The sequence below is a fragment of the Zingiber officinale genome, chromosome 6A, assembly GCF_018446385.1.
Source record: "Zingiber officinale cultivar Zhangliang chromosome 6A, Zo_v1.1, whole genome shotgun sequence".
NCBI lineage: Eukaryota > Viridiplantae > Streptophyta > Magnoliopsida > Zingiberales > Zingiberaceae > Zingiber > Zingiber officinale.
The window spans coordinates 138,739,818-138,762,044 of record NC_055997.1 but is presented as its reverse complement, the minus strand read 5'-3'; the positions used below and the strand labels follow the sequence as shown (position 1 = coordinate 138,762,044).

At 41.4% G+C, this 22,227-nt stretch overlaps 1 non-coding gene and 1 pseudogene across 1 annotated transcript; one reads left to right on the top strand and one right to left on the bottom strand.

Annotated features, from left to right (window-relative positions):
- Positions 1-14,656: 14,656 nt before the first annotated feature.
- Positions 14,657-17,822, top strand: LOC121995390 (annotated as a pseudogene).
- Positions 17,823-20,824: 3,002 nt separating this feature from the next.
- LOC121998823 lies at positions 20,825-20,930 on the bottom strand. Its single transcript, XR_006116615.1, has one exon. It is a non-coding gene; the product is annotated as a small nucleolar RNA R71 (small nucleolar RNA).
- Positions 20,931-22,227: the final 1,297 nt, after the last annotated feature.

Here is a 22,227-nt window from a genome sequence, read left to right as displayed (position 1 = left end):
AATTTTGAATTTCATTTATAGTATAATTTCGAATTTTGAATTTCATTTATAGTTTAATTTCGAATTTTGAATTTCATTTATAGTTTAATTTCGAATTTTGAATTGAATTTTTGAATTTATAGTTTAATTTCGAATTTTAAATTTAATTTTGAATTTCAAATTTTGAAATTTGAATTTAATTTCATTTCAAATTTTAAATTTAATTTTGAATTTCAAATTTTGAATTTTGAATTTTAAATTTAATTTCATTTCGAATTTTAAATTTAATTTTGAATTTCAAATTTTTAAGATTGTTTTTCTTTTTGCTCCCCCTGGATCATAGCCTCGATATGGTCTATCGAGGTAGTGTATTTGATCCTTTGGGACCCAATATTGACCAAGTCCAACTTGATTGACCAAGTTGGACTTGGGGACCCATGCTTGGACTGATTTACTACTTTGTTTGTTTATTAAAGATAAATAAGATTTATATTTCTTTTTACTTTTGTATCCTAGCCCAGTTCTATTGTAGACAGCTCTTTGTGTCCCAAGAATTAGATCCAAATTCTTGGAACCCAGAGAGAACTTTTCTAGAGTAATTTTTAACTTGTTTAACTGATTTTTCAGATTTGAATTTTCTTTCTCAAGTCGTTGTACTTGAGTTGAATCTTCAGTTAAAGATTTTGAGTTAGTTACTCCTTTAAGAGTGGTTATTTCTCTTAAAAGTGACTTAATTTTCAAATTTGACTTAGCTAATTTGCGAAGTAAATAATTGACTAAATTATTGAGTCTAGGAATACTTACAGCGGAGTCTGGTCCTTCGGAAACGGATGCGGATCCGTGGCTTTGCTCAGAGTCGGCTTCTGACTCGCTCTCGGATTCGCTGATCTGGTCCCGGGCCATCAATGCGAGTAAACTTGTTTGGTTGAGTTCGTCGTCTTCGTCCTCCGAAGAAGATTCGTCCCAGGTTGCCTTTAGAGCCTTCTTTCTTCTTTGCTTCTTGGCTTCCTTTTGATTGGGGCAGTTGGCCTTGATATGGCCCTTCTGGTTGCACCCGTAACATGTGACTTCAAATTTTGTCTTTGATTGGGCCTCCTTGGATTGAACTGCCTTCTTCAGATCTTTCTTGTTGAATCCCTTCTTCTTCTTGTAGAGTTTCTTTACAAGATTCACAAATTCGCCGGCCAGTTCATCTTCTGAATCTTCTGAATCGGATTCGTCTTCTGATTCCGATTCAACTTTTCGCCGTCCTCTTGATTCCCGTGTTTGACTCGTTCCTGCAACCAAAGCAATCCCTTTCTCGGATGGCCGTGCATTAGTCTGTTCATGGAGTTCGAATTCACTAAACAATTCATCTAATTTTAAGGAAGACAAATCCTTAGAGACTTTATAGGCATCTACCATTGATGCCCATAGTGTACTCCTAGGGAATGAGTTAAGGGCATACCTTATTATATCTCTGTTTTCTACCTTCTGCCCGATTCCATGTAGAGAATTCAGGATATCTTGAATTCGGGCGTGCAAAGAGCTTGCCGTCTCGCCTTCCTGCATTTTCAAATTGTATAGTTTATTTAATAACAAATCACGCTTACTTACCTTGGTTTCCGAGGTGCCCTCGTGTAGTTCGATCAGTTTCTCCCATAGTTCCTTTGCGGAGGAGAATGGACCGACTCTGTTGAGCTCTTCTTTGGTCAGACCGCATTGGATGGTGCAGGTGGCTTTGGCATCGGCTTCCACCTTCTTGATAAATGCGGGCTCCCAGTTTTCACAGGATGTAGGCTTACCATCGGTACCAGTTGGTAGTTGTAGTCCTGTTCTGACGATCATCCAGGTGTCGAACTGGATCTTTAGATATATTTCCATTCGCCCCTTCCAATATCCGAAGTCTTCTCCGGAAAATAGTGGGGGGCGAACGGTGCTATATCCTTCTAGTTGGGCCATTTAGATCTAAAAGAACAAAAAACAACAAGATCTATTCCAAGACTGAGTCTTGGATTAGTAGTGTGGGAAGAGAATAGTAATAATTACGAGCTCGAGTGGTGTTGCACCAACTTCGGGCAAAAAAAATTGATTCGTAAAAAGAAATTAGAATATAGCTATGAGGCTAAATTCTAATTAACTCCGAACAAAACCACGAAAAAAAATTGTCTTGAATAGTGGTTGCACTGATTCAAGACGACCCCGCTCTGATACTAATTGTTGGATCGAGATGCGCTAGAGGGGGGGTGAATAGCGCTCGTGGCTATTTCGTTCTTCGATTATCGGAATCGTATCAAGTACGTCGTTCGAGTATAAGCGCAGCGGAAAGAAATAGAAACAAATACAAACAAAGACACGAAAGATTTACTTCGTTCGGAGCCTGTGGCGACTCCTACTCGAAGGCCCGCGATCCTTGATCGCTTTCCGTGGGCAACAACTATAAGTACGAAAAAGAGTTACAGCTTTGAAGTACAAGTAAATAAAGAAAACTAATGGTACCGACGACAAGAACAGAGTCTTGGAGCTTCGGGTCGTCGGAGACTTGTAGCAGCACTTCCGGATGTCTTTTAGAGCAGCACGTTGGAGACAGAAGACTTGAAACTTGTTGTTCTGGTGCTGCTGCTCGAGATCCCTTATAAAGGGTGTTCAAGGCGCCTTGAAGCCCTTCAAGGCGCCTTAAACAGGCCGAGTCACCCGTGGAGATCAGCACAGACTTGGTCGAACTTCATCCAGTTCAAGGCGCCTTCAGCCTACCCAAGGCGCCTTCAACCTTCGACCCAAGGCGCCTTGAACTTCATCTAAGGCGCCTCCAACCTTCTGCGCTGGCTTTTCCTGGTTCGCACCCGAGGCGCCTCCAAGCTCCATGGAGGCGCCTCGGACACTGTTCATCCGAGTTGTAACTTGCTCCTTTGTTCCTGCAAAATGTGTTAGTCCCAAACACATACCCTGCAAAACAAAGTTAGCACAGAAACATAATAGAAGTGATAATGATAGTCTCCGGACTATCCGAGCCTGACTTCGGGTTTCCCACCGGAAACCCTAGGTCGACTCGACGCCTACTGTTCCCTCTACGGGGAACGCATCCTCACCTACTCCACTCAGGAGATTTACCTATTGCCAGTGCGATCCTCCAGATCGACTGGACTTTTGCTCAACACTCGACGCTTCCGGACTTTCTGCTGGACATCCGCTTCCCGGCTAGTCCAGTCTTTCACCTGGTTCGCGACACTAGGACTTTTCACCTAGGGTTACCACCCCCTAGGACTTTTGCCTGAAGCCACCGACCTGCCAAGACTTTCCGCATAGGGTTACCACCCCCTATGACCTAGGGTTACCACCCCTTAGGGTTTTCCCTTTGCCTAACCGCAGCTAGGACTTTTCTCCACCTAGGGTTACCACCCCCAGGACCTAGGGTTACCACCCCCTAGGGTTTTTCACCTGCCTAACCGCAGTTAGGACTTTTCCTGAAATACTCATTCAATGTAAAGCCCGAAAAAAATTCCCAAATTTATTTTAGAAATATTTTAGGATTTTTCTGGAATTTTTAGATATTTTTCCGGAATTTTCCGAGTAGCGGAAGTAAAAAAAAGAAATATAAGCGTAAAACGGCCTAGGCGGGGATTGAACCCGAGACCTATGATTTAGAGGGACAATGTCATAACCAGTTGACCCAGCAGGGCTGTGCTGAAAGAGGAGGGGAACGATTATATTTAAGTTGGGTTTAGCCGAATTAACCACTTAATATAAATAGAAGGTTTAAGTGGGTTTGGTTTATTTTTGCTTGGTTCGACAACCTTCTCCCTCTCCAAACCCTCAACGCCGACTCCTCTCCCTCCTCTCCTTCTTTCGGCGCCACACCAAGGAGAACCTAGGGTTCTTCTCCTAGGGTCCCAAGATCACTTTCCGGCGACGATTTCAACACAAGGACGTTCCCCTCCGCGAGTAGAGCACGTGGACGCGAGCGAAACGTCGAGAAGTCGTCTCCACCGGAATTCCTAGCGATTAGAATCGTAAGAAATTACGATCAAGAGGTAAGAGACCCCTCACCTGCGGTATAATAGCTCCGTTTGGTTTTCTACGCATTGGTTTTAGCTATATGCAGGTTTTTCGGCACGTAGGGTGTGTTTAAACCCTCCTCGAGGATGTAGGGATCTAGTTGAACACCTCTAGACGGGCCGGACGCGTTGTTCTCCTTTAGTTGGAGATTCTAGACGTTGTCGGGTGCCTAGAGGTGATCTCCCGATTAGAGGAGAGAGTTGAAGCACGCCAAGTGTTCGGTAAATTGTTGGTGTAGCTAAATACCACTTCAGTTATGTTTAATAGCTCAGTTAAGTGCATTAGGAGCACTTAAAACAGTACCTTAGTTTAGTTCAGCTTATTATATCTTATATGGATCAGATATCCAATGGGTGGGCTCCCACAGTCGCCTCTAGGTTCAGATAACCTAGCTCTAGGTTCAGATAACCTAGAAACAGCATGTTATATCAGTTAGCTATAGATATCAGTATTTTATTTTCAGTGGCACTGTACTGGATCAGATATCCTAGTAAGGTTCAGATAACCTAGTCGCTAGGTTTAGATAACCTAGTAGACCCTACTAAATTCGGGACTTGCAAACCCGGGTCTAGTTAGGGATGCGCGCACAGCAAGTACAGTTGCCGGGCCCAACAGTATGTTTATTATTTTCACTTATTATGTATTAGATTTCAAAACTCAAAATCAGTTATGCTAGTTGAGTTTGTTTCCAGTTACAGATTTAGTTTCCGTTAGTTTAGCTTATGTTTAGTTCATGTTATCATGCTTAGATACTAGTATGCCATGATTAGACTTAACCGTTATGCTTGTATGATCATATGCCATGCTTATATGTTATGCTTTATGACCTCAGTACTCCATGTCTTAGCAAGTTCAGTGCATATTTTCAAATAGCATGATTTAAAAGCATATTGCATCGAATGCATGATTTTGTGAGGTAGATGGTTTCTTACTAGCTTAAAGCTTACAGATACTACTTTTCTTATACTGCAGATAAAGGTAAAGGAAAAGTGGACCAGTAGCGGAGGCTGGAGGTCAATGCAGATGAGGATGTGTGTGCATGGAACTGGAATCAAAGGTCCTTAGGGGACGTAGCAAATTGAGCATTGGACTCCTTAGCATTTACTTTAGCGTTTTATTTATTGGTTTTGGTTTCCATGTTCTAGGCACTTTTAGTTGCGTGTTGCCATGAAATTCCTAAACTATGTCTTATGTTAAGTTAGATTACTAGTTTATGCCGTTAGAATGTTAGTACATGTGGTTAGAATAGTTTCTGATGCATTAATTAGTTGGTATGTGGAGTTGGTACAACCCAGTTGCTGGAAATCAGAGTGCAGACTCGAAATCAGACCTCTGATCGGTCTACAGACCGATCAGAGGCTGAATTGTGCCACTGGAAATCAAATACTGATATCTATAGCTAACTGATATAACATGCTGTTTCTAGGTTATCTGAACCTAGGGCTAGGTTGTCGACCGATCCAGCCTATACTGGATCGGTCTGCCGACCGATCCAGCCTCTACTGGATCGGTCCCCAGACCGATCCAGCCAGTGTTAGCGTGGGGGGTCAGTGGATCGTTCAAGGGACCGATCCAAACCCTAGTTCCACCTCCTTAGTATAGCTATGAACATTTATAAGGTAGTGGGATATGAAGTCTCACCCTCACGGAGTTTAGCAGAGGCAACTACAATAGTTTAGTAAAATTTTTATTTTACCCAGTTTTCCGCACAGTATAGTTTAGCACTAAACTGTAGCGATTCGCCTTATAGCCTAGTAGTAGAAGGCGGGTCGTTACAGAGTGGTATCAGAGCAGTGTTCCATACTTCCTACACACACATCAGCATTGCACCTGCAGCTTCCAAGTAAGAATACCTCTACTCTCTTTATTGTTCTTGTTTATAGTGACAATTCATGGTATATGCTTCTTGCTTATAGTTACAGTTCATGTTATATGCTTATTGCTCGTTAGTATGTGATAGGTTAAACATGATAGCAGAAACTATATAACCGTGATAGTATTAGTTATACATATGTTCCTTATGTCATTAGAAATGGCACGAGGACGCCCATCTAGAAGGGCACTAGCCAGTGAGCCCCAGCAAGAGGCAGGCAGTTCAGTGCCTCCTCCAGATCTTACAGCATTAGTGGCTCAGTTACAGCAGCAGCTAGCTGAACAGCAGCAGGAGATAGCCACCCTCAGGGCTAATCAGCAGCAGGAGCAAGTCCTCACAGAAGCTAAAGGTCAAGGAGGCTCATGCACTCGGAAACAGCAGGGCCATAGCTCTCACGGCTCTAACCGGAAAGGGAACTCCAGCAACAAGCGCAAATCAGGAGGTTACCCAAAAGGAGGACCAGCCAGCAAGCAGCCCAGATATCCAAAGTGTGCTACTTGTGGGAAATTCCATCTTGGAGTTTGTCGTAAGGGCACACGAGGATGCTTTGAATGTGGACAAGAAGGACACATGGCCAAGCAGTGCCCGAACAAGACCGGTCTTCCTCAGCCACAGCAGATTCCGTATGCAGGCCAGTCAGCTCAGTTACATCAGATGCAGGCCGCTCTAGAAGGTCCACTTATCGGCCAGGGCATTAGAAGCCCCTCCAGCTTTAGCGAATGCACGGATCTACGCACTCACCGAGAGGGCGTAGCCAATGCCTCGGCGGTTGTCACAGTCGATTAGCATTTTCGATAGTGCTACTGTTCTATTTGATCTTGGGGCAACCCATTCATATATAGCCGGGATGTTCTCCGAAAATTAGAGGTACCTCAGAGATACTCGGTGTTTTGACGACGCTACCTTCAGAGAGATCATGGCGTCCACGCACTGGCTCAGGGTCGTTATAGCAGGCAGGGAGCTCTTTTGCGATCCGATAGTGCTAGAAATGACCGACTATGACATTATCTTGGAATGGACTTTTGGTCAAATCGAGTGCCGTAAACAGAAAGTCACGTTCCAACCTGAAGCGGAAGTGCAATTCGAATGTCGGGAACCAAGGAGAAAGGCCAAGAGGTTTCTCTCAGCTATGAAGGCACGTGGTTACTGGATTCGGGATGCACGGGATTCCTAGCACACGTAGTCGGCCAGTCGGGACAGGGACCAACAGCTAGCAGAGGTCCGAGTCGTTTGTGACTACCCAGCAGTCTTCCTGAAGAGCTACCGGGCTTAGCACCGACAGGGAGATTGAATTTGAGATAGAGCTTATTCCGGCACAAATCCAATATACCGCATGGCTCCAGCGGAACTGAAGCAACTACAGGAGCGGCTTGACAAGGGTTTCATACGCGAGTCACTCACCATGGGAGCGCCTGTGTTGTTCGTGAAGAAGAAGGATGGAAGCATGCGATTGTGCATAGACTACGATCACTGAATCACGTCATCAACAGGTATCCTCTTCCCGAATAGATGACCTATTCGATCAATTAAGGGGCATCAGTGTTCTCTAAGGTAGATCTCAGATCAGGTTATCATCAAGTAAAGGTTAAAGAAGGGGATATACCAAAGACAACATTCGAAACCGATACGGACACTACGAGTTCGTGGTCATGCCCTTTAGGCGTGACCAATGCTCCGACTACATTCATGGATCTCATGAGCAGAGTTCAGGGAGTATTTAGATAAGTTTGTTATTGTGTTTATCGATGACATTCTTATCTACTCAGAACTCAGGAAGAACATGCAGAGCACACGAAACTAGTATTGCAGACACTTCAGCAGAACCGACTTTACGCCAAGTTCACGAAATGCAAATTTTGGCTAGATCGGTGTCCTTCTGGGTCACATCATCTCAAAGGATGGTATTATGGTGGATCCCAGCAAGATAGAAGCAGTAAGTAAACCTAAGAACGCCAGGAAATCAGGAGCTTTCGGGATTAGCAGGATATTACAGGAAGTTTGTAGAGGATTTCTCGGGTAGCCTCCCCAGCGTGACTCTTACGTAAAGAACAGAAATTCCGATGAGGACTGAGAGCGACAATGAGCTAAAGGAGATTGACCGGTGCTCCTATTTTGGCCAGACGACACCAGCTTTGACATCTATAGTGATGCCTCTAAGTTGGGACTAGGAGCGATATTGATGCAAAACGGCAAGGTGATTGCCTATGCCTCCAGACAACTCAAGGATTATGAGAAGAATTACCCTACTCATGACCTTGAGCTTGCAGCAGTAGTGTTCGCTCTCAAAATTTGGAGACATTACTTATATGGAGCTCAGTGCAGAGTGTATACAGATCATCAGAGTCTGAAGTACTTCTTCACTCAGAAGGATCTGAATATGCGACAGCGCAGATGGCTTGAGCTGGTCAAGGACTACGATATAGACATCCTCTACCATCCAGGGAAAGCCAATAAGGTAGCAGACGCACTTAGCAGAAAATCCAGTGCTACCTTATTATCTCTTACAGCCATGTCGCCGCCCCTACAGAAGGAGATCGTGGATTTCGGTCTCGAGCTCATCGTGGGACAGCTCTCTACTATGACCTTAGAGTCTACCTTGCTTGGTGATATTCAGTCAGCTCAGGATCAGGATCCTGAAATTCAGAAAATCAAGCAAGGGCTAGCAGAATCAGAAAGTGGAGAATTCAGAGTGTCCGACAGCGGGGTGTTGTATTTTGGCGACAGACTCTGTGTTCCAGATCGGGAGGAGCTACGGAGACAGATTTTAGATGAGGCTCACAGGACTCCCTATGCGATGCATCCAGGCTCCACCAAAATGTATCAAGACCTGAAGAAGCGTTTTTGGTGGCCCGGGATGAAGCGAGACATCGCCAGATATGTTAGCATCTGCCTCACCTGTCAGAGGGTCAAGGCAGAACATCAGCTGCCAGGAGGAGTTCTGCAGATTCCAGAATGGAAGTGGGAGGATATCTCGATGGACTTCATAGTGGGGCTACCCAGAACCACAAATGGTTTTGATGCCATCTGGGTAATAGTTGACAGGTTGACTAAATCAGCCCACTTTCTAGCTATCAAGATATCCTACTCCATGGAGAAGCTAGCTCAGTTGTATCTCCAGGAGATCGTCAGACTACATGGAGTCCCACGAACCATCATCTCAGACAGAGACAGCAGATTTACATCACACTTCTGGAAGTGTGTTCAGTCAGCTATGGGCACCCAGTTAAAATTCAGCACAGCTTTCCATCCTCAGACAGATGGTCAGACGGAGCGAGTAAATCAGGTACTCGAAGATATGCTCCGAGCTTGTGCCCTAGATTTCAAGGGAAGTTGGTGCAAATATCTGAGTCTAGCAGAATTTGCATACAACAACAGTTATCAGGCCACTATCGGCATGGCACCTTATGAGGCACTCTATGGGCGGAGGTGCAGATCACCAATCTGCTGGTATGAGAGTGGTGAACAGAAGGAACTAGAACTTCAGACAGATCTAGTAGCAGCTACCACAGCAGCCATACAGCAGATTCGCCAGAGGATAGAGACAGCACAGAGCCGTCAGAAGAGCTATGCCGATACACGACGCAGACCCCTAGAGTTTTCAGTTGGGGATACAGTTTTCCTCAGAGTAGCTCCCATGAAGGGAGTCATGCGTTTTGGGAAGAAGGGCAAGCTAGCTCCCAGATATGTGGGACCATACCTTATCACGAAGAGAGTGGGCAAGGTAGCATATGAGCTAGAGCTACCTCAGGAGATGTCAGCTGTCCACAACGTATTTCATGTCTCCATGCTGAAGAAGCATATTCCAGACGCCACCCAGGTGATTGAGCCCCAGTTGGTACAGGTCCGTGATGATCTCAGCTATGACAGTCGGCCTATTCAGATAATAGACCGAGCAGTAAAGAAATTACGGAACAAGGAAGTACCATTAGTCAAAGTCAGTTGGCAAAATCACACAGCAGCAGAGGCGACTTGGGAGACAGAGGCCAGCATGAGACAGAAGTACCCAGAATTGTTTTAAGTTCGGGGACGAACTTTTTATAAGGTATGGGGGATTGTAAAGCCCGAAAAAATTCCCAAATTTATTTTAGAAATATTCTAGGATTTTTCTGGAATTTTTAGATATTTTTCCGGAATTTTCCGAGTAGCGGAAGTAGCAAAAAGAAATATAAGCGTAAAACGGCCTAGGCGGGGATTGAACCCGAGACCTATGATTTAGAGGGACAATGTCATAACCAGTTGACCCAGCAGGGCTGTGCTGAAAGAGGAGGGGAACGATTATATTTAAGTTGGGTTTAGCCGAATTAACCACTTAATATAAATAGAAGGTTTAAGTGGGTTTGGTTTATTTTTGCTTGGTTCGACAACCTTCTCCCTCTCCAAACCCTCAACGCCGACTCCTCTCCCTCCTCTCCTTCTTTCGGCGCCACACCAAGGAGAACCTAGGGTTCTTCTCCTAGGGTCCCAAGATCACTTTCCGGCGACGATTTCAACACAAGGACGTTCCCCTCCGCGAGTAGAGCACGTGGACGCGAGCGAAACGTCGAGAAGTCGTCTCCACCGGAATTCCTAGCGATTAGAATCGTAAGAAATTACGATCAAGAGGTAAGAGACCCCTCACCTGCGGTATAATAGCTCCGTTTGGTTTTCTACGCATTGGTTTTAGCTATATGCAGGTTTTTCGGCACGTAGGGTGTGTTTAAACCCTCCTCGAGGATGTAGGGATCTAGTTGAACACCTCTAGACGGGCCGGACGCGTTGTTCTCCTTTAGTTGGAGATTCTAGACGTTGTCGGGTGCCTAGAGGTGATCTCCCGATTAGAGGAGAGAGTTGAAGCACGCCAAGTGTTCGGTAAATTGTTGGTGTAGCTAAATACCACTTCAGTTATGTTTAATAGCTCAGTTAAGTGCATTAGGAGCACTTAAAACAGTACCTTAGTTTAGTTCAGCTTATTATATCTTATATGGATCAGATATCCAATGGGTGGGCTCCCACAGTCGCCTCTAGGTTCAGATAACCTAGCTCTAGGTTCAGATAACCTAGCTCTAGGTTCAGATAACCTAGAAACAGCATGTTATATCAGTTAGCTATAGATATCAGTATTTTATTTTCAGTGGCACTGTACTGGATCATATATCCTAGTAAGGTTCAGATAACCTAGTCGCTAGGTTTAGATAACCTAGTAGACCCTACTAAATTCGGGACTTGCAAACCCGGGTCTAGTTAGGGATGCGCGCACCCCAAACAGTATGTTTATTATTTTCACTTATTATGTATTAGATTTCAAAACTCAAAATCAGTTATGCTAGTTGAGTTTGTTTCCAGTTACAGATTTAGTTTCCGTTAGTTTAGCTTATGTTTAGTTCATGTTATCATGCTTAGATACTAGTATGCCATGATTAGACTTAACCGTTATGCTTGTATGATCATATGTCATGCTTATATGTTATGCTTTATGACCTCAGTACTCCATGTCTTAGCAAGTTCAGTGCATATTTTCAAATAGCATGATTTAAAAGCATATTGCATCGAATGCATGATTTTGTGAGGTAGATGGTTTCTTACTAAGCGAAAGCTTACAGATACTACAAAAGTGGACCAGTAGCGGAGGCTGGAGGTCAATGCAGATGAGGATGTGTGTGCATGGAACTGGAATCAAAGGTCCTTAGGGGACGTAGCAAATTGAGCATTGGACTCCTTAGCATTTACTTTAGCGTTTTATTTATTGGTTTTGGTTTCCATGTTCTAGGCACTTTTAGTTGCGTGTTGCCATGAAATTCCTAAACTATGTCTTATGTTAAGTTAGATTACTAGTTTATGCCGTTAGAATGTTAGTACATGTGGTTAGAATAGTTTCTGATGCATTAATTAGTTGGTATGTGGAGTTGGTACAACCCAGTTGCTGGAAATCAGAGTGCAGACTCGAAATCAGACCTCTGATCGGTCTACAGACCGATCAGAGGCTGAATTGTGCCACTGGATCGGTCAGCCGACCGATCCAGCGAGATACAGTAGCATACTGTATCCTCCTGGATCGGTCAGCCGACCGATCCAGCACGATACAGTAGCCTCCAGGAGAATTTCGGGTGCCTGGATCGGTCTGCCGACCGATCCAGCTATACCTGGATCGGTCCCCAGACCGATCCAGCCAGTGTTAGCGTGGGGGGTCAGTGGATCGTTCAAGGGACCGATCCAAACCCTAGTTCCACCTCCTTAGTATAGCTATGAACATTTATAAGGTAGTGGGATATGAAGTCTCACCCTCACGGAGTTTAGCAGAGGCAACTACAATAGTTTAGTAAAATTTTTATTTTACCCAGTTTTCCGCACAGTATAGTTTAGCACTAAACTGTAGCGATTCGCCTTATAGCCTAGTAGTAGAAGGTGGGTCGTTACATTCAACATGTTAGATCACAACACACCTTAACTTTGAATCCTTTGCCATTATCAAAACTCAGGTTCGATCGTTAGATGCTTCCCGCACCAACAGGATCTATCCCTCCAATATGACGGGAATGACATTATGATTCTTGATAGAGTGAGACCACTAAAGCATGACCATGCCCAAATGAGTCAATATGAGATATTAAGCTCATTTGTTTAGAGTGAGTCTACTTGAAGTTCAAGATATATATTGATTATAGAATGACACGGTCTATGCCTCATTTGATCAATTTAGTTGTCAATGATAAAAGGACATTGTCACATATTGTGATAGTCACAATTAGTAGTTACAAAGGTGATGTTGGATCTCAACATTCTTGTAACTTGGGTAGTAATGATGTGTTGCTAGATATCGCTCATTACTTATGCTTCTAAATGGGTTTAGGAGCATTGCCAATGTTACAAGAACCTATAGGATCACACACAAAGGGCAATTAGGCATGACTCTTGGTATTACATGGAGGTTTAAAAGCCTCTAAAAGTGGTCGACCACTTATTGTGTGCATTAAGCATTTTGTGTGCTAATTGAAGTCTTCTTCTTCCTCCTCTCATTCTCTTGTTCTCTCCCTCTCCTCCATTGTCGAGCCACCCAAGAGTGCTAGCACACTCTAAGTAGTTCTTCTCCACCTTTTGTCTGTGTGGATACTTGTAGAGGAGTGTTTACTTGACACTCTACGAGATCCGACAACTTTTGGACGAGCGGGATAAGCGAAGGGCTTCACTACAAGGGTAACTCTCTTTTCATGTAGATCTAAGGTAGATCTAGGGTAGAAACATGTAGATGATTTTTTTAAATATATCTTCGCATGGATCCGTGGCTAGCTTCGGGGTTTCCGCAACGCAAAAAGCGATTTTTGTAGCTCGAAAAGCTAACAGTGGTATCAGAGTCACGTGCGGAACATGTACTTGTTTGTATTTTATTTTTATGAAAAGATTTCAGATCTGTAAGTTTCTGTAAGTTTACTATTTTTATGGATTTTGTGAGTATTTTTCTCGTAGATGCGAAGCAACAAGTGTTTGGACGCTTGTAGGCTTCAACTACTGAGAAAAACCTTTCGAAACGGCAAGGTCTCACCCAAATTATTTTGGGACAGTGGCTTAAGGCGTTGTTAGATCAAGATGGGATGTTCACGATATTCATTTCGCGAGTAGGGGCGCTGCCCCTAACCCCGCAAGGGGCATTGTCCCACGATCGCGCCTGAAAATCGCTAATCGGGACCGCCGGAAAGTTGTAACTCATAAAATTCATAAAAACAGTAGTAAAATTATAGAAATTTATGTAAAATACATAATTTAGAATTATGTATGATATTGTGATGATCATGGCCCAAAAACTCCAATTTGATTGGACAAAAATTATGTTGTAATTCATAATATGGCTTGTGCGCTATTTTTGTGTTGTGCGTGTTCTATGTGATTTGCGACCTGCGCGTCGTGCCTTCTTTATTTATATTCCTATTGTAATTAGATTTTAGACTTGAATGTAACTCAAGTTTCATATTTGTAATGTACAAAATGAAGCGATAGAAGATCCACTCAAGAAGGAGTTACGAGGAGGGTGCTGTCAACACATGGCGGTCAAAGGAGGCGCTTGAAGAAGTCGTTGATCCTAGGTTGACCGTCCGATCTTCTCATTGGCTTGAGAAGATCGTAGTAGGGCCATGAACTCATCACAATATATATATATATATATATATATATATATATATATATATATATATGCTTGTGTGTATGTGATGTATGCTAGTGTACGGTAATTAGTGCCACTATAAGAAATTTGGATTTAACCACACCTAATAGACAACAGTTTTTCAAGAAATTGTTGTCTTTTTTCCATTTAACAGCAGTTTTATTGAAAACTGTTGTTGTTCACCATAATATTTTTTAAATAACAACAGTTTTTCAAAAAATTATTGTCTAATGTATGTCAAAGACAACGGTTTTAAAAAACTATTATCTTTTAGTGTTGCTTATATGATAATGTACAAAAATTTTATTAAACTGTTGTCTATTGAATGTTGTTGAATCTTAAAAATACAACAGTTTTATTAAACTGTTGTCTATTAAATGTTGTTGAATCTTGAAAACACAACAGTTTTTTTAACTTCATGAAAAAAAACCTAAACCCCACTTCTCCGTAACTCTTCAACGAATAAAAACCTATCTCCGACTCCTTCACGACTCCTCCGCGAAAGACGCTCCTCGTCGCTCTTGCTGGGAACCATTAGGCGATGGGCTATGGGAGGAAGGGCCTAACTTAAATCATTAGTCGAAGGCGACGAGATTTATAGAGTCCAATGCTGCGGGGAGGCGAGCTTTCGCTCTCCGATGGCTGAGAGAATGGCGCGGGGGAAGGCGGAAGGGACCGTCGCGATTGGGTCGTTTTGGTTTGCATCTGGACTTGCGATCCAAATCCGAGCTTCGCTTTTGGCGCTATCGATCCCAACGACGGTGAGTGAGTTGATAGTCTCGTTGAGGGTTTGATGTGTGCTTTCTCCTGGAAAGGGCTTGAACAATTTCTTGGCGCTCTTGAATTGCTTTTTTGACTTGGTGTTTTGGTTGATAAGTGCCAAATTCACATGTTTGCAAAAGGTTGATTTATTTTTTTTCCTTCTGCAAATTATGATGCTGATCAATTAGTTTGCTTCATTTAGTCGCCGAAAGAGATTTTTTTTTTAAGGCTTCCTATTCTTCTTGTGACTCTTATTTAGCAGATTTATTATTCTAGGTATTCATCCAATAAGTAGAAAATAGGAAAAGAAATGTTTTAAATTTCTGCAGTTATCCCACGAGAACTGCGTGGTCTGAGTTTTACCTAATACGCCTGGTGAAATTGTTGCTTTATCCAATTCAACTTGATTCTTGTACTCAGTTTTCATGCTCCCTGCGCAGCTTCTGCTCTTTATGTTCTATTCGGGAGTTTGAATTCAGCACCACAGCTATTAGGCTGGAAGCAAAGTGGTGATCCATGCGGGGAATCATGGCAGGGAATTACATGCTCTGGCTCATCAGTGACAGCTATGTGAGAGTGATAACTTGTGATTTTAATCTTAGTATGTTTTGCTTGCTTCTTATCTGATTGATGCACTCTTTCCTTTTGTGCTAGCAGAAAATTGTCATGTTTGGGTCTATCTGGAACACTGGGCTATAATATGAACCAAATGGCTTCGCTGGAGGAGCTGTAAGTTAGCAAAATTTTTAGAGATTCCTCTTGGAATTCAATATTCTCACAATGCTAGTTTGTTATAGGGATATGAACCAAAACAATCTAGGAAATGGTAATTTGATACCTTATAACCTCCCGCCAAACCTTCTTAGATTGTGAGTTGTTTGAATACGCTTCCAACTATCATTTAGTTTTGTAGGTGCCCATCTAATGGTAATCCTGTCTGCAGAGATCTTAGCAATAATCAATTTGGTGGAAGCATACCCTATTCAGTTTCTCATATGGCCAAATTGGAGCTTCTGTGAGCAGCCTTCTTCTCTAGTTCAATTTATCATGTGATATTGTCATTAATGTAAAATAAGGCAATGCATCAATGGCTGCAAAAATCTTGCTCACAATCAACTCCGTGGGCGTCTGGATGATATTTTTCAAGGCCTCTCCAAACTCACAACAATGTGAGTGTAGACAAGATTTTCATTCGAGAAGAAACTTACTTCTTAATATCAACTATCTTTATATTCTGTGTGATGCAATAACATTTACCTCTTGTATCTGCTCAAAATAAGTTTCTTATTCATAATTATGGTTTTACCTTCAATACTGTCAAACCTACATGTCCATGAATACTTTCTACTCTATCATACTCCACTCTCTGATAAAGGAGCCTTTTTACTGCAGGGACCTGTCTTACAATTCTCTTAATGGTACCCTTCCACAAAACTTCAGAAGTCTGACAAGTTTGACAAACTTGTAAGAGGAATAATGAATGTTCCAAGCATTAACATAATATCTTATCATTTGGCCTTTTTTTTTTTAAATCTTTCTCCTAATACAAATTGCATGAAGAATGTTATGCTTACTATTTCTTCATCCACTTTCAGATATTTGGAGAACAATCAATTCACTGGTACTATAAATGTCCTTGCCAATCTTTCCCTTCAGAGTTTGTAAGTAATAAATAAAGTTGCCAGTTTATATCAAAATTAGAATTAGTTTGGGTTACAAGAAAGATTTGACTTTCGTAACCCTTCTTTAGGAATGTTGCAAATAACCACTTCAATGGATCCATTCCCAACCGGTTAAGGGGGATTAATAACCTCAGTGAGTACTAAATGAACTTGCATGCTATCATATGATTTAATTGAGGATAAATTGAATGCTCATTTATGGATCCTATTCTGTAGGACTGATAATAATGACTGGAGCTCTGGGACGGATAGTTCATCTCAACCAAATCAATCTCCATCTGCTCAAAACTCCAATACTGGCCATGGTAGCGGTGTACGTGTAGGGGGAATAGCAGGAGGTGTTGCAGGTGTCTTCTTCATTGGTGGATTAATTGCTTTTTTTTTATAATTTGGAGAAAGAGAAGAAAAAATTTGATCGAAGAAAATCTTGGTCAAGACCGGCTACATGCTCATCTAGATTCAGATAGAGTTAAAGGTACTCCACATTTGTTGGTATAACAAGCGTCCTGCAAAATCTGGTCTATTACTACATTAGGATTCTTGTTGCGGTTCACACATTTAATTGAGTTGTAGTATGACTTAGTTTATGTTGCAGAGAAGGAGATGAATAGAACATCCTCAATATTTGACATAAAAAAGTTGCCATCACTTCCTCCACCAAGTCTTAAACCTCATCACTATAAATCATTTGACGAAGATGATTGCTCAAGCAAACTTATCACAAAGAAGGTGGACATAACAAGTATCAAATCAAGTATTTATTCTGTGGTTGACTTGCAAATAGCTACAGATAGCTTCAGCGAAGACAATCTTATTCGCGAAGGCACTTTTGGTCATGTTTTCAAGGCAGAGTTTGATGACAGAAAGGTATTAATATGACCAAAAATAAAACTTCTTATTTATTCCGGACACATGTTTGATAGTGGCAAAATTTAGAATCATCCATCTTGTTTGCACTGGAAAGCTGATTCATCTAATCATTTGCCATGTATTTTGGTAACACTATTTAAAGAGTTTTAATGGCACGACTAGTTTGCCCAACTGATTGAATATCATGTATGGCTTTTGGATTATATTCTACATTTTTGTTTAGATTTTGGCTGTGAAGAAACTAAATCCAAAGTCCCTGCTAAGCAAATCAACTGGCGACTTCATTGATCTAGTCACAAATATTTCTCTTCTGCACCATACAAATTTGACAGAGCTGGTAGGTTATTGTTCTGAGTATGGACAGAGAATGTTGGTGTATGATTTTCACAAGAATGGTTCACTGTATGAACTCCTCCATCTCTCAGACGAACCACTGTCATTGAATGCTCGGATCAAAATTGCACTCGGTGCTGCTCGGGCTTTAGAGTAAGTGGGATGGTATCCTCTTTAGCAGATATTTGTTTATTGTAGCCTAAAGATTGTCCTCTGTTCTGTTCAATGATGTGGCATCAAAGAAACCACAGAGAACCATCGCCTAATGCTTTCCCTTCCTCCCATAGCCTCGACCGTTTAGTTTCTAACTTAAACACCTAGAACTTCCGTTTAGTTTCTAATTTGTAATATATATCTTTATTTGAATAGGTGTCCTCAACAGTACTGGGAAGAATGTGATGTGCGTAGATTATATACTCTTTTATGCATACTTTGACGCGCATCTACTTGTATTTCATTGGCATAATCTATGTTTATTGCACCCTATTTCATTAGAATATCATACTTTCATTATATTCTGTTCGGAGATCTACTCTTTGCTTATTTTGATTGACAGGACGTGATTTGGAGCAAAAACAGAGTTTAAATGAAGTCTAGAGCTTCCAGAATGGCATGGGCATGCAAAACTATGTTTTCTTCACGTTCTGGTCGTGTAGAACTCACATGGGAGTGTTAAGGCCATGTAGGGGTCATGTTGGGGCCGTGTGAACTTCACATGGCCATGTGAAGGCCGTGTGAACCTCACACGGCCGTGTGAGGTTTTTTGCACTGCAGACTAAAACTAAAATAACCATAACTTTGTGCTCGGTTGGAGATTTGGGCTGTTCTTTATACCGACTTGTAGATAACTTCAAGATCTACAACTTTGATGAAGACTTCAACGAGAGAAAACCCCATCTTGGTGGCCTAAAAGATGTTGCAATGAAACATAACTATTCAAAGCTAAGACAAAGGGTGTGCAAGGGCCATGCAAGGGGGTGTGAGCTGCACACGGCCATGTGAGGTTTCCAGAGGCCAAGCAGGTGGTGGCCGTGTGGATCTACACGGCCGTGTGAGGTTTCCAGATACCAAGAAGGTGGTGGCCGTGTGCACCACACGGCCGTGTAGCATTTCCAGAGAGCAGGAGGGCCTTGGCCGTGTGCACCACACGGCCGTGCAGCATCGGCAGAGAAGGAACTGGACATGGCCGTGTGGATCTCACACGGCCGTGTCATGGGACCGTGTGGCGCCCGATTCCCTCCTCTATTTAAACCCTTCTTCATGAATTGAAAGGGGATCTCTCCCCCTTTGGGAGAAGGCAAGATTTGGTGGTTTCCTCCCAATCTTGGGAGGATTTCTGGGCGATTCAAGGGGAGCTCTTGACGATTTCGGCTCCGGAGCGAGGATTGGATCCGAAGACGAAGCTTCTTCATAGATAAGTTTTCTCTTTCCCCCTTTTCTTGGTTTCTTGGATTGGGGATTTAAGAAATGCTTGTATACTTTATTTCTTCGGGTTTTCTTCCTCGATTCATGGGGTAGATCTTGTATTCTAGGATGAAGGGAGTATTTGTATGATGGATTGATGTAATCTCTTATGGATTTGACATTTTCTTGTTTCAATGACATTATCTTGCTTGTATCGATTAGATCTTGAATGATTAATGGTGACTCGTGCTTAATTCTCATTCTTGATTAATTGTTTGGATTTCTTATGGACTTTGTAAAGATAAACTCTCACTCGATCATCCGAGGGATCCACGTGACAGGTGCAAGCCCGTGTAAGGACGTTTGAGAGATAATCTTGAAGAGGAAATAGGAATATTCAAGAGAGTAGGATGGATTTTGTGATTAGTTTATTGTATCTTGATAGATTAATAAGTCATGGGCTTCTACGTTGATATCCGAGGAAGGCATAGTAATAGGTGCACTTCTGTGTAAGGACAACATAGGTTCATGTCTAATTAATCCTATTTAGATACATTTCTCAGTCCTTAGCCGGTTGTCTATTGCAAGAGAGAACCGACAACTTTCTACATGTTTGGCAATTGAGGGATAAGAATTGGTGGACCATTTACATTCGAGAAATCCTACAAAGAAACCGAAACTCCTAGAACCTCCTTTATCATAACCCAAAACACTAAATTCTTATTTGTTGATCTTTAAGATTAGATTTGTTTACCTTACTTTGCTTTTGAAATGATTGGATAGTTGTTTAGATAATTCGCATTGAGACATTTCTAGTGCTTATTCCAGTCCCTGTGGATACGATAATCTTTTATATTACTTGCGACATTTCCGTACACTTGCGGAGAGCGAACAAGTTTTTGGCGCCATTGCCGGGGACTGCGCTATAGCATTAGGAATTATCAATTGAGTTAGACTAAACATAACTTTTCCTTTTTTCTTTTGATTTGCATAGTTATAACTAATTGTTAGAATTCTGTTTTCGTAAGTTTTTCCTTTCTTGAATAACATTCTTGACAACTCTTTTTGTTGCAATTCTAATTCTAATTCTAACTTTGCATTCTTGATTTCTAGTACTCTAATCTAACTTTTCTCTGTTTTCTCTTTTGATCTTGTTTCTTTCTTCTTTTCTTTTGTAAACATATCTTGCAATTTTTAGCATATGAATTATTCTAGACATTTTTCTTTTTCCTTTTATCTTTTCTTTCTTGTTTTCATTATGCACTTTCTTTCTTGCAATTTAAATTCTACATTTGCTTTCTTGCTTTTCATATTGCATTTTATTTCTTGTTTTTGATTCTTGATAATTTTCTTTTTCTCCTTGAATATCCATGAGCACTAACATGTCAACCAGGCCCATGAGAAATTTTTCTACACCCTTTTCTGCAAGATTTTTATCTCCCATTGTGCAACCTCAAATTGAAGCAGAAAGTTTCCAACTAGACCCAGAGATAATTTTCATGATACAAGGTCACAAATTTGGAGGAGAAGTATCAGAAAGTCCTTATCTGTATCTTGAAACATTTTTAGAGATTTGTGATTTGGTGAAATGTGAAGGAGTATCAGCAGATGCAGTTCGATTGATGACATTTCCTTTCAGTATCAAGGATAAAGCAAGGACTTGGCTATATTCTCTCTGTCCTCAAAGCATCACAAGTTGGGAACAATTGGAGAAGCAATTTCTGAATCATTTTTTCCCTCCAAGTAGAACGGTGTATATGAGGAATTGCATAACAAATTTTGCTCAGGCATATGGAGAATCATTATTTGAAGCATGGGATAGATTCAAGAGTCTTCAAAGACAGTGCCCTCATCATGGTTTTGAAAAATGGTTGATTTTGCACATATTCTATGGGGAAATTTCTTTCTCAGACAAGACTTTATTGGATTCATCAGCTGGAGGTTCTTTTATGGACAAAAGTGTAGATGAAGCTTATTCGTTAATTGATCAAGTGACATTGAACCTCCATGAATGGTCGAACAAAAGTTGGATGGAATTTCCCTCAGATATTCAAGAAGTGAAAGCCATAAATGTAAGAGAGTCTGTCAAACAAAATGAAATTCAACCACCTAAAAATGTTGAAATTCACAAGTCACAGAGTGAGGAGTTCAAACATTTGGGGGCAAAGCTTGATAGTATTGTTTCAAAATGGTTTAAAGAAGATCCCCCTCCTACACAGTCAAGATCCAATGAAAAGTGTGATGATGTTGGGTTGAGAAGTGGCAAAAATCATTAAGAACTTCTGAAGAATGACATGTTTAGAATTGAGGAGAAGAATAATATAAGATCACAAGAACTCAGTTCCATTTCTCTGGGAAGTTCCCAAAGGCCAGAAGTACCTTTCCCTCAACGATTAATCACTCCAACATTAGATAAGCAAGTTGGACCTCCTCCAAAAGCTCAAAGGGAATTTGGGAAAAAGGGAGTTCAGTCTTTTCCAGGACCTTCACTAAGGGTTCCTTTTCCACAAAGGTTAGTGGGGGTCAATGAAAATAAAGACTTCGGCAAATCCTGTGACACTAATATGGTTGAGTGTAGATTTTTGAATATATATGAAGATGAAGATTTTTCAGATGAGGATTTTATTGATAATGTAGTGGTAAATAAGTTTTCAGATCTATCTCAAAATTTTATAAGGTGTTATAGTGACATCGAATTTTCAGATGATGAATGTGATGTGGTAGATCAACTTAAAACGGCAAGTGAAGTTATTGATCCTCTTGTTATTGATTCTCCTATTAAGGACATAGATGTTGATTTATTTTTTGATGTATGTGTTGATGATGATGATATGGAAGAATGTGTAGGGAGCTGTGTTGTGGAAGCAGCATCTCAAGGATCACCACCTTTGTCAAGACAACCCTTAGAGGTTTTAAGAATTGATCATGTTGTGGAACAATGTGTAGGGACTTATACAGAGCTAGTAGAGTCTCGAGAATCACCATCATTGATATCATCAACACCTAAGCTAGAGCCAGAACCATCATTTGATTCAGAGGAAGTCACATCTACATGTTTAGAAATTTCAGATATTTCTCAACAAAGTAAGGTTAGTATTTCTTGTGATCTTTTGGAAAACTTTATGGAGGTACCTATAATTGACTTTGTTGGATGTGAT